This window comes from Schistocerca nitens, chromosome 10 (genome assembly GCF_023898315.1).
Source record: "Schistocerca nitens isolate TAMUIC-IGC-003100 chromosome 10, iqSchNite1.1, whole genome shotgun sequence".
Classification (NCBI taxonomy): domain Eukaryota; kingdom Metazoa; phylum Arthropoda; class Insecta; order Orthoptera; family Acrididae; genus Schistocerca; species Schistocerca nitens.
In genome coordinates, this window is record NC_064623.1 from 123,394,519 (window position 1) to 123,407,507 (window position 12,989).

Here is a 12,989-nt window from a genome sequence, read left to right on the forward strand (position 1 = left end):
TACTGCAATACAGCGAGCGCCACTACCACCAGCTAAATAAAAGATTCAAACTATGGAAGGCACTAACTACTGATAGGGATAGTTAGCAAATGAAAGATATTAATAGAGAACAAACAATTTATTTACCTTGATATCATCATATATATAGCAGTTCATGACAAATTACAAAACTCCGCCATCTCTCTCCCCACATCCACCACTGCTGGCGGCTCACCTCCAACTGCGCAACGCTACGCGCTGTTCACAGCCAGCTGCCTAACACTACAATGGCGAGTATTACAACAATGCAAAGCAGCCACAGACTGCACACAGCACAGCCAGTGATTTTCATACAGAGGTGGCGTTACCTAAAAGACCTAAACAGCCTACTTACACACCTGGCCGGCATAGCATTGCGCCGAGCCCACTGACTGATAAGGGTATTTCAATTTTTCATGCGACTGTGTATATCCGTAATTAATTTTGTAATATATTGTCTTACCATACCGTCACAGACTTTGTTTAAAATAATTATGAGCCAAGTTCGGGAGATAGAATATGCGGTATCTGGTTATTTCATACAAAATGAGTCTACAGCGCGTGTATACGAATGACAGAAAATACTATGCAGCAATGAAAACTTGTTGTTCCTTGGAAAACGACTTGTTTACCGATCAATCTGCGCAATACTACAGGCGCCTGCCCGCATCTCGTGGTCGTGCGGTGGCGTTCTCGCTTCCCACGCCCGGGTTCCCGGGTTCGATTCCCGGCGGGGTCAGGGATTTTCTCTGCCTCGTGATGGCTGGGTGTTGTGTGCTGTCCTTAGGTTAGTTAGGTTTAAGTAGTTCTAAGTTCTAGGGGACTGATGACCATAGATGTTAAGTCCCATAGTGCTCAGAGCCAGCCACAGGCGCCATTTTACCTGTATCGGTTTCATCGCCGTTTTCGTTTTTTGTCCTTGTTGTCTGTGCTGCCATCTTGCGGTGACTGGCGGACGAATTCAGTGCAACCGTTATTTACGTACGTTTCAATCGCACTGCATTTCGCTGTGGCGTGCACAAGTCTTCAAGCACCGGCATATCCGCCACAAAAATTTCGGCTACCGAGAAAAGGCGTGATAGAGGAAACGACTAACTCACGCCAGCAACGGCCATTTGGAAGCGGCGTTATCTTGAAAGCGGCTGAGAATAGCGGATACTGTCACATCGTAACATTTAACCACTACTCCTAAGAATGTGTTATCTTTATATCCCTAAACACACTTAACAGCGCAACAATGCCACTGCCATTTAGTTGTGTCAGGGGAAGAACAGCTAGGCGTATACTTCTGATTACTCCATTGTCGTGGTCATTATTTCAGCACCTTGTAACTTGTTTAGTAAATGTCCTTGCAAGATGCCGTCCCCGAACATCAAGTATAGTAGCCTTTTCTCTGTGGTTCAGAGCCACTTATAGTGTTTTCTCCGAAGTTTATTGATAACGGCAGGCCACGAAGCTGGGATCACGTATTTACTTCAAACTCTGTACACCTTTAGTAGGCCTTTAAAACTACAAAAGGTGCAAGTACTGAGGTCACTACACTGGAAATTCCAAGTAAATCGCAAAGGAAGTTTTGCACCTTAAGGTACCTGTGAGAAGATGCCGGCCGTAAGAAGTAACTGTGGGCAACTGGTTATTCACGTTTAGAAACAAGGTCCTGGACGAGGCGAAGTCTCGAATGCAGCAATCATTGGTCACCTTATTTAATTTATATGAAATATGAGAGGTGAGATAACGGAAAAGAAAATCCTATATGCATTTTCATGGTCAACGGCCTTGCTGCAGTGGATACACTGGTTCCCGTGAGATCACCGAGGTTAAGCGCTGTCGGGCGTGGTTGGCACTTGGATGGGTGACCATCCAGGCCGCCATGCGCTGTGGCCGTTTTAGGGGTGCACTCAGCCACGCGATGACAATTGAGGAGCTACTCGACCGAATAGTAGCGGCTTCGGTCAAGAATACCGTCATAACGACCGGGAGAGCGGTGTGCTGACTCCACGCCCCTCCTTTCCGCATCCTCCACTGAGGATGACATGGCGGTCTGATGGTCCCGGTAGGCCACTCGTGGTCTGACGACGGACTGCTTTTCTTTAATATCCATTTTCGTGAAATTCAAGCGAATTTCATGCGTTAATTGACTATTTAGTATTTGTAATTAAATTTTAAAGCACAAGGGATAGGCTTGGGAAGAGATGCGAATAACATTATTCACAATCAGTAATACAGTAAGTCACAATGTAGCAGACCATAAGAGTAATGTACAATGAATTATTCGTCTGATATGTCCTCCAAATCGAGGATGGTATTTGTCATGCAGACTTGTGAAACGCAAATTGAAACGACATCCACTACATTAAACGAATGCAGTTTTTCCGCATTTACAGGAAATGTCAGAGTTTTTAAGGGTAAACACACTCGTTGACTTTTAGAAAGATTTATCTTTGTTCGGATAGTTTGGATGCAAACCATGCGTAAAGAAACGTTTCGGCAAATACAGGTGCTGACAATTGGTAATGTACGAATGAATGTAATTAAAAATAGTAAAGTAATCAAATAACATGAAATGCACTAAAGCTTTGTGCAAATAGACGAGTTTTTTTAGTTATAGTACCTCTCAAACGTCATATAAATTAAATAATATGTCACGAAAAAAGTAGATTAATAACTCGCGTCATATACGTTCGTCTTGCGAAGCTCGAACGCTAGTTTCTTGGACCACGACTTTATATCCCGAAAGGTTTACCAGCGGCTATGTATCGTGAATATCAGGAGTCCGGTACAACATCAAATCCCCGACATCCTGCGGTCGGTAAAAGATCCTGAAAGAACAGAAGCAACGACCACTGAAGTGAATCGTTCAACGTGACAGAAGTGCAAACCCTTCCGAAAATTGCTGCAGATTTCAGTGCTGGGCGGTCAACAAGTTCAGCGTACGAACCATTCAACGGAACGTCATCGATATGGGCTTGCGGAGCCAAAGGCTCACTCGTATACGCTTGATGACTACACGACACAAAGCTATCGTACACCTTGACTGGGCCTGTCAACACCAACATTGGACTGTTGATGACTGGAACATGTTGCCTAGTCGGATAAGTTTCGTTTCAAATTGTATCGAGCGGATGGATGTGTACAAGTGTAGAGACATCATCATGAATCCATGGATCCTGCAGGTCAGCACGGGACTGTTCGAGCTGGTGAAGGTTAAGGGTGTGGCACTTGTGCAGTTTGAGCGATATGGGACCCCTGATACGTCTAGACACGACTCTGGAAGGGGACACGTACGTAAGCATCCTGTCTGATCACCTGCATCCACTCATGTCCATTATGCATTGCGACGGGCATGGGCAATTCCAGCTGGAGAATGCTACACTCCACACGTCCAGAATTTCTACAGAATGGCTCCAGGAACACTCTTCTCACTTCCGCTGGCCACCAACCTCCGCATACATGAACATTATTGAGCATATCTCGGATGCCTTGAAACATGCTGTTCAGTATAGATCTTCTTACCTCTTACGGATTTATGGACAGCGCTACAGGATTCATGGTGTCAGTTCCCTCCAGCCACGTCAGTTCCCTCCAGCCACGTCAGTTCCCTCCAGCCACGTCAGTTCCCTCCAGCCACGTCAGTTCAATCCTGCCACGTCGTTTTGCGTGCTCGCGGGGACCCTACCACGATATTAGGCATTTGGCTCATATATATATATATATATATATATATATATATATATATATATATATATATATATATATATATATATATAGTCTTATTACAATGGTAGCTTCACTGTACTAATACACTGTCGTTATTGGTCTACGTTTCTCGCAATATCTGTGTAATTAATGAAGTTAGCTGTAAATTGTTGTCGCCTGCTTCTAGAGCTCTAGATTCGGCTTCTGGCGAGAGGGAGTTAAAAATTTTGTGGGTTCTGGCATGGATGAAAGTAGTAGAGGAAGAAATAGGCCCTCGTGGAAATCGGACTCGCTGAAAAGAGCCCAAATTCCGTCAAACATGTTTTTAAAAGTCTTACGATCTTGCTAACTGAGGCGCCATACGTTCTACCGGGCGCCATTGGAAAATGTGACGTGAGGAGCTTCGAGTTTGAAATGTGAATACTAACTTAATTTGTATTAGCTGCACACTTAAAAATTCAGCCACTAAGTATGTACAAAATTACTACATCTGTGTCCTTTACGATTATAAATCGAGCACCAGAGTACGTATACATGTTATGAGTTGGCGTGCACTGTCTTCGTTTCATAGTAGGGTGCCTCGTGTTCATTAGATGCATACAGTTCACTTTGTCTTGAACTGTCCGTTGGATAATATTGACTACAAGTACCGTAGCTGGCGAGAGAGGAGGCGGTATCCTGAAGAAAATTCCACTAAAGACCCAAACAATTTATATTACAATGTACCGTTGAAAGCTATCCTGGCAAGGGACTCCACAATGAAAGTTAACCCGTGGTGCTGACTTTATAAAACGATTGAGAATGTATAAAATTTACTAACAACATTTATTTTTTAAAAATGAAAACAGACATAAATTATAGTTGTGGCTGAATACAGTAACAACTAACAGTTGTATTAAGAGAACAATGGCCAAATATCATGGTTGTGAGAAGTGAGTCAATCTGAATTGATAATCTAAAGGAGTCTATATAGGTGCAGCTGAGAGCAAGTGGTGATTGAGATATGTACGCCCTGACAAGGCCAGCGCGGCAGTGTGTTGCCCTGTTTCCTTCGTGCAGCGACGTAACTTGCAGATGACGAGGTGTTGTCGGCAGAGGCTAGGTGTAAGGCGGCACCTGTGAATCGACCGCGGCCACTAATGAATTGCATACTTTCACTGTCTAGCAATCAGGCAAACGGATAGCAATTTACTCTCTACCAGAGCCCTGAAATCACGTGAGACTTCAGTGTGTGACACACCCATTTGCTAGTCGTACCAAGAACCAATTTGGCTCACTTATACGACAGAGCGTACGAGGATACCAAACTTCAAGACTGGTAAACCAAAAATGAATAAGTCTGCCCTCGGCAAACGAGTAGTCCAAGATCTTTGAAGTCACACTGTCGGTACAGTAAGAACTTCACCAGAGGCTCTCCAGTCTGACTACTTCCACGTGAAGTCATTGTCAGGACAGGTCGCAAGCACCAACCACACATGCCGGAGCTTCGACCGGAAGATCCCTTCCAGACCAGAACCCGAGTGCCTCGCACCTCTCCAGATAAAAAATTTCCGTTTTCCCGCAAAGTGCACTAAGGACACCGCCTTCACGCTGTCTTGAGCCAATCACTGGGCTATACAGGTGCTAAATCCCCCCCCCCCTCCGACAGCGAAAGAGTTAAGAAACCTGCGTCTCTAGAAAAAAAAAGAAACCGCCAATTAATGGCTTTTTAAGTTTTCGCAGAGGAAGAAGATATTTTTCTCTGAAGCCGCATCGCTTCCCAAGAGCAACAAGCAAACAATCTTAAAGATCTTTAATCGCCTGTGCCTAGGTGCATGTTAGTCCTAGCTATGAGGTGTAATAAAGATTCTACCTCTAAACGTTTCTCAGATGCCGGAGTTTCTTATACAACCGAGGCGGCCGATGGAAGTGAGTGAGAGGCCCATTTGATCGGCGAACACAAAAGTTGTGAATTTTTATTATGCATGGCTCTACACATAATGGCTGGTTTATGACACCACTGTGTAGATGGGTCCCTTCAGTCCATCAACCCCAGCCCAGCCCTCAGCTGGCGCAAATGCAGGTATAGCGGCAATGTCCTGTTGGAAACCTGTCTCAACTAGGGGCTGCTCTGACCGCCCTGTATGGCTGTGGTTCTGTCCGGCAAGATTTACTGAGGGATGGTCTCGCCACCAATTGCTTTCAACATGCTGTTTCTATGAACTAAGAACTATAAAAACAGCTAGCCGGGGTGGCCGAGCGGTTCTAGGCGCTCAGTCCGGAACCGCGGGACTGCTACGGTCGCAGGTTCGAATCCTGCCTCGGGCATGGAAGTGTGTGATGTCCTTAGGTTAGTTAGGTTTAAATAGTTCTGAGTTATAGGGGACTGATGACCTCAGACCCATAGTGCTCAGAGCCATTTCAACCATTTTGAACCATAAAAATACCTCATGCTTTTAGCACCCTACCAGGCTCCTCAACGTCTGCTCAGGCTGTTAACTATCTAGACTCTAACTCAAGGTCCGTAAAGTTGTAAAAAAATCTTTAATAATTTTTCATATATGAAAAATAGCTCAGAGAGTAACTACTCTTCTCTCACAGTGGTTGGACGAAAATACAGAAACACTGCGTGAAATCCATTCTTGAACATAAAAGCAGATGCTAGCCAAGCCTGCAGGTGATATGCTGTATTGGACCACGAATGGCACCTACAAAATGCCCTCAGTGCACTGCGAGAGTCAGTTGCGGTTAGAACTGAGTTCTGTGTGGCTGAGAGTGCCTTACGTTGAGCTCAGTGCATTCGAAACCGGACAACCTGCCGGTGGTCGTAAACAAGGTCCCGCAGTGCTTTCTGTTCCAAGAGGCACCGTATCGAAGATTTACTCTGCATACAGGAAAACCAAAAAAAAAAAAATCTGCTAAGTCTCAACGAGGATGAAAGTGTGTATCGATTCATTGTTACAGACGCTCATTGAAGATGATTTTACCGAAAATTAAGAGGATGATAATTGCGAAAGTCATTGCAGAATTGAATGTCGCACTCCTGAACTCTGTCAGCAACGAAACAAAACAGTGATGCAAATGCCCACGACACGAGATCGTAGTTCCGAAGTCATAAAACGTGGATTAAGGACAATGAAAGAAAGTCATTTGGTCGAGTGGGTCCTGTTTTACACTATTTCCAACTTCTGACCGAGTTTACGTATCGAGAGTAGCAGGGGATCGGCGATGATCTGTGCAGCCATAACGTGGTTTCCATGGTCCCCATGGTTACTCTACAAAGTAGCATTACTGCAAAGAATTGTGTGACCATTTTGGCTGATCAGGTCCATCTCATGATGCAGTGATATTTCCCCAAAGGGGATGGTGTGTTGCCGGTCGCGGTGGCCGTGCAGTTCTAGGCGCTCAGTCTGGAACCGCGTGACTGCTACGGTCGCAGGTTCGAATCCTGCCTCGGGCATGGACGTGTGTGATGTCCTTAGGTTGGTTAGGTTTAAGTAGTTCTAAGTTCTAGGGGACTGATGACCACAGATGTTAAGTCCCATAGTGCTCAGAGCCATTTGAACCATTTGATGCTGTGTTCTTTGGCGAATGGGCCCCTGTTCAAACAGCTTGCATCATCCAGGACTGCTTTTGTGAGCTCGAGGATGAACAATAGATAATTGGAAATTTTGACCTAAGGGAACCTGGAGATTGAGTTGTGAATGCTAACTTAAATCGTATGAGCTGCCAACTGAAAAATTCATTATTACTGAGTCTTTGCACTGCACAATAGGTATTCGCCTCCATCGTCCTTACCTGACCTTGCCACTGTTTTGCAGGAAGAAAGGGACCAGATTCCCCAGAAATCCATGCATCAGCTGTGTTTATCCTTACCGAGACGATTGGCAGCTGTTTTTTTTTTTTTTTTTTTTTTTTTAACGTCCCGTCGACAACGAGGTCATTAGAGACGGAGCGCAAGCTCGGGTTAGGGAAGGATGGGGAAGGAAATCGGCCGTGCCCTTTCAAAGGAACCATCGCGGCATTTGCCTGAAACGATTTAGGGAAACCACGGAAAACCTAAATCAGGATGGCTGGAGACGGGATTGAACCGTCGTCCTCCCGAATGCGAGGCAGCTGTTTAGAAAGCCAGATGGTTTCCTGCAGTGTGTTAGGGATGGTAATGTGTTTTGTTTTTTTGGTGTTCCCGTATTTGGCCAACCCCTGCATTTCGATGTGATTTTCCGCGCCTAGGTACTCGTATATGGATTAAAACGGAAGTTACCAAAACGGCAAAGATGTTACGTCTTTCCGAGCCAATTCTGTATATTACGGCGGAAGACGTTAAGACGAAAATCAACATTAGAGGCGCATCACACAAGCCTGAGTGCAACAAAATAAATAAAAGCCTACATATAATAATTAGGTTTTCATTGTAATCTTTCCTTTGGGAGATTTTCATGGGTGTATTTATCTCCGAGTTTCAACCATTCCCCAGACTAGCTTCTTTTTCTTTTTTTGTTTGTCATCTTATATACAGTGATAAAGTCAATGCTAGAAACGCTTTGTCTGCATTAATAACGTTTCTCATTAGTGTCAAAATACCAGGTGATCAAAAAATCAGTATACATTTAAAAACTTAACAAACCACGGAATAATGTAGATAGAGAGGTAAAAATTGACACACATGCTTGGAATGACATGGGGTTTTATTAGAACAAAAAAAAAAGACAAAGTATTGCTAGACGCGTGAAAGATCTCTTGCGCGCGTCGTTTGGTGATGATTGAGTGCTCAGCAGCCACTTTCGTCATGCTTGGCCTCCCAGGTCCCCAGACCTCAGTCCCATCCGACGCCAATGCCTCACCATAACTCTGGACATTTTTTAGGTGCCGTTCACAACATTATTCCTCGACTACAGATATTGTTGAATAATGATAGTGGACATATTGAGCATTTCCTGTAAAGATAATCATCTTTGCTTTGTCTTACTTTGTTATGCTAATTATTGCTATTCTGATCAGATGAAGCGCCATCTGTCGGATATTTTTTAACGTTTTTATTTTTCTGGTTCTAATAAAACCCCATGTCATTCCAAGCATTTGTGTCAGTTTGTACCTTTCTATCTACATTATTCCGTGATTTATTCAAATTTATACTGACTTTTTGATCACTCGGTACTACTCGACACGATATGCATTGTGTAACTCCTGCTTCAGAAGTATTGAAAATTTGTTAAGACTGCGCGCTTGTTTGACAAACCCGGGCATAGTGAACAGTGCGATTGTTTACAAGGGCTTTACAGTAACAGCCACCAGCTAGACTGCAACCTAAATACCTTGTGCCTAAATGCGGCTCTCTATACATTGATTACCCCCAAGCAATAAAACATTCAATGAATCGATAAATAGCGCGCTGAAGCCTGTAAGTTGATGGTTGAACTGCTGCGGTGTAAACGTCCCTTCCATGGCGTCTGCCCTGCCCCCCACCCCGCAACGCGACCCGTGTTCTCTGGCGTCGCGACGCCGCGGTAGTAAGTTATTAGTTGGCCGCCACGGCCGCGACGCGGCGCTGCGATCGTGTCGCCCGGGCGCGCCGTTGGCTGGGCCGCCTCCCCACCACCCGATCCCCCCCCCCCTCCGCGGCGCCCACCCTCAACGGCCCGGCCAGCTCAGCTGTTTGCTTAGTGCGCCTTCGACTGCCGCGCCGGACGGTGTGTGCGTCGCCGGAACAGACGCCGCGCTTCGGTGGTCTTCGCGTCCCGCTTTCGCACCCCCCAGCGCTCCGCCTCTGCGAGAGAGGAATCGTAAACCACCCTAGCGTCACCCCCTGCGGTGGCGGGGCACCTTAAGCGTCTCCTTGGAGCCTCGAGGTGTCGTTTTCGCTGTCCCCTCAGTGAATTCTGTGTTTCCCCCATATCCGCGAACTCTCGTCAGCCCCGCTGCTCGTAATCAGTATTTTCCCTCGGACACTTCAAGACAGTGTCAACTGGTACACACCGAATGAACTGGAACTGCCCCGCTATGAAACAGGGACAATGAACACTCGTGATATGTATATCTACTCCAGTGCTCGATTTATTCTTTCATAGACTTCCAATTCAGGGTACGCCATTGTCAGTTCACCATCAACAACAACAACAAAACCATTATTACATTTCGTAAATCACAGACAGATAAAACCCACTCCTACAGCTCTTAGGCGACTAAGCCTCCAACCTAGCAAGAAGTGTAGTTTTCTTCAGTTGTAAGCTGATCAAATTGTGACTAGTTAAAAACGGAAAAACAAATTCTAACAATCTGAGGTAGTTTCCGTTGACATGGTGACATCATAAACACTGACAATTCCTCCACAGTCTGCGTCGCAAGCGAACTGTACCCGCGCTGTTGATGACCGCAAGTGCCACGCCTCCAGTTTGAACATGGAAGAATCGCTGCCTGCACTTCGGCACACTTTTACCGGACGCAAGTGTATGTCATTTACGCACAAGTAATGCTATCCCAACGATATTGCACCAGTATTTTCCCGCTGTATAACCAACTAAACCGCTGTTAGAGTAGCTGTTTCGTCGCATAGGGCAAAAATAGACGACGCCAGGGGGGAAATTCGCATTTGCCGAACGCTGTAGTGAATTTTGCCTCCAAAATAAAAAATAAAAAAAACTGTCGACAGCCGCAAAACAAAACGCATGCTGCTGCTGTAAAAAGGCGAGAAACGACAGAAGATAGCTTTCGCTTCAGAATTTTTGCCATCAAAATTCCAGTGCGTAGCTAACCAGTGCTATCAATCGCTGCCTTGGGGCGCATGTTTCTAGGAGAATTTGCTTGCAGCTTTATGACCCCACCACGTGAATGTCTACAGCACATACAGCAGATGATGGAAGTATGTCGTAATAAACATACTCGCTGCAATTAGTAACATTACGAAACACACGTAAAGACACTGAATTGAAATACTGCACTTGAAGACCGTAATTCCTATGTTCCATCATCTACGTTGTTACTGAGCACTTCATACTAGAACTCTGAAAACACTGTCTGCAGCATTATGAAATTAACACTATTTTCTGAGCGACTGTTGGTTTTTAGTTTCACTAGTGCGATACGTCTAATGTGAGACAGAGATGACCACAGTCAATTGCAAATTTCGTAAAGGACTGGCCCTAAAATTTCAGAAACAATTACAATTTGATATAATTTGTCGGTGGAACAAACTATAGTGTTACGAGTAACAGCTTTACACTTGTCGCTGCAAGTACCTGTTTGTTTTCGTTTTCTGTAATCCAGCTGTCTGAAACAAAACGTTACGGAAATTTTTCCAGGAAAATGTTGCTGTTTAAGACACTCTGAACTCTTAGCGACCTTAAATTTCTACTGAATCACCATTATGATCTTTTGCACCATGGTACAATTCCTGTGGGAGAAGAAGAAAGAGGTGTAGATATTGTGTCATTTATATATTTTAGTATCTAATAGGCTGTGAAAAAGAACAAAAGTCTTTTCGCAGAGTGAGTTCTACATAGTCGAGTACGTGATGAAGTGCGTGTGCGTTTGTGTGTTCGCCTGCATCCCACGCTAGAGTAACAGGTGTCAAGTTAGCGGAGCATCTTCCGCAAGTTGAACTGTAATCTGTGAAAACAAGTTGAGGGCAATTTGGTAATTGCCTCAGACCACCGCGTTCCAAAACTGAGAACAGGCAGCTAGAGGAGAGAAAGTTTGCACTACACTGCTTTCTCTCTGTCGAGGAAGTCGTTGGTAGCTGTATTGTTATGCTGAGTTCCCGAGTCGGCGTGTGGTCTTCAGTAGCATTGTAGCGTGACAGGCCGCTTCGGAAGCGCGCATTGTTACAAACACCCATAATTTATTGTGTTCATTACCTCAGGATTTGAAAGTGTGCGTGCGTGTGACAGTTCATTAAGCTCGTAGCTTGAGAGAGATTCCGGACAGACGTGGCATCTCGCTGAAGCGATAGTCGAGTGCAGAAGTCGCGTGTGAAGAGAAGCCAGTGGCGAATAAGACCTTTATCTATTCCCTCCCTGCTTCATCACCCTCCTGTAACCTATCGTTCATGTGTGCGTTGTGCGCGTGAAGATGCCATGAGGTGTCTCTGACATGCAGGAATGGAAGAAGTGGGCTCTGGTCTGGCTCAGCAAGCTGCATTCCGAAGACAGACAGGATGGTGAGTCTTATGACGAATGTTCGAATTTAAATCCAATTTTTTTAAAAAAGGCACACTGGTTCGAAGTACATTCTTACTGATCCCTCCGTCATTATTTTGGAGCAAAGCTCTTTTTCAAGCGGTACCGATATGAGATTATATAATTATAAATAATATACATTTGTTGGTTGTATCCACACTACCAGGTGTACCGGTATGAAATGAGCGTTAAGATACAAATGTGTCGATAGGGAACATTTGTTATGAACGAGCGTTAATTTTTTTTGTTTGGTTGGTATGACATCTCTCAAAGATATTTAGTATACATCCAATCATAGGAAAAACAACATCATATGTTTTCATCGTGTTAAAATGTCGAATTTTGTACCAGAAAGTGATGATTTCCGGAAAGCATTACTTTTTTGTTTTCATTTGAAAGAAAGTGCTTCAGAGTGGCATCGAATGCTTTTCGAGGCATATGGTGATCATGCTCTATCAGAAGCAACATGCAAAAGATGGTTTCAACGGTTCAGAAATAATGATTTTGATTATGAAATGAAGAACGTGGAAGACCACCAAAAAAGTTCGAAGACGCCGAATTGCAAGCAATATTGGATGAAGATGATACTTTGAGTCAGAAGCCAATGGCAGCAATGCTAAATGTTGCGCAACAAACAATTTCTGACCGTTTGAAAGCTATGGGACAGATCCAAAAGTGTGGAAAATGGGTGCCATATGAATTGAATGAAAGGCAGATGGAAAACCGAAAAACTATTTATCAAATTTTGCTTCAAAGACATTAAATAAAATCAGTTTTGCATCGAATTGTTACTGGCGATGAAAAATGTATTTATTTTAAGAATCCTAAACGGGAAAAATCATGGGTTAATCCGGGACAACCATCAAAATTGGCTCCAAAACCAGATCGATTCGGCAAGAAGGCAATGCTCTTTGTTTGGTGGAATCAGAAAGATGTGGTGTATCATGAGCTTCTAAAACCCGGTGAAACTGTGAATCCTAATCGCTACAAATAACAAATGATCAATTTGAACTGTGCATTGATCGAAAAAAGACCAGAATGGGCCAGAAGAAATGGCAAAGTAATTTTTTTACACGACAATGCACCTGCACACAAAGCAAAACTGGTTCAGGATACAATCAA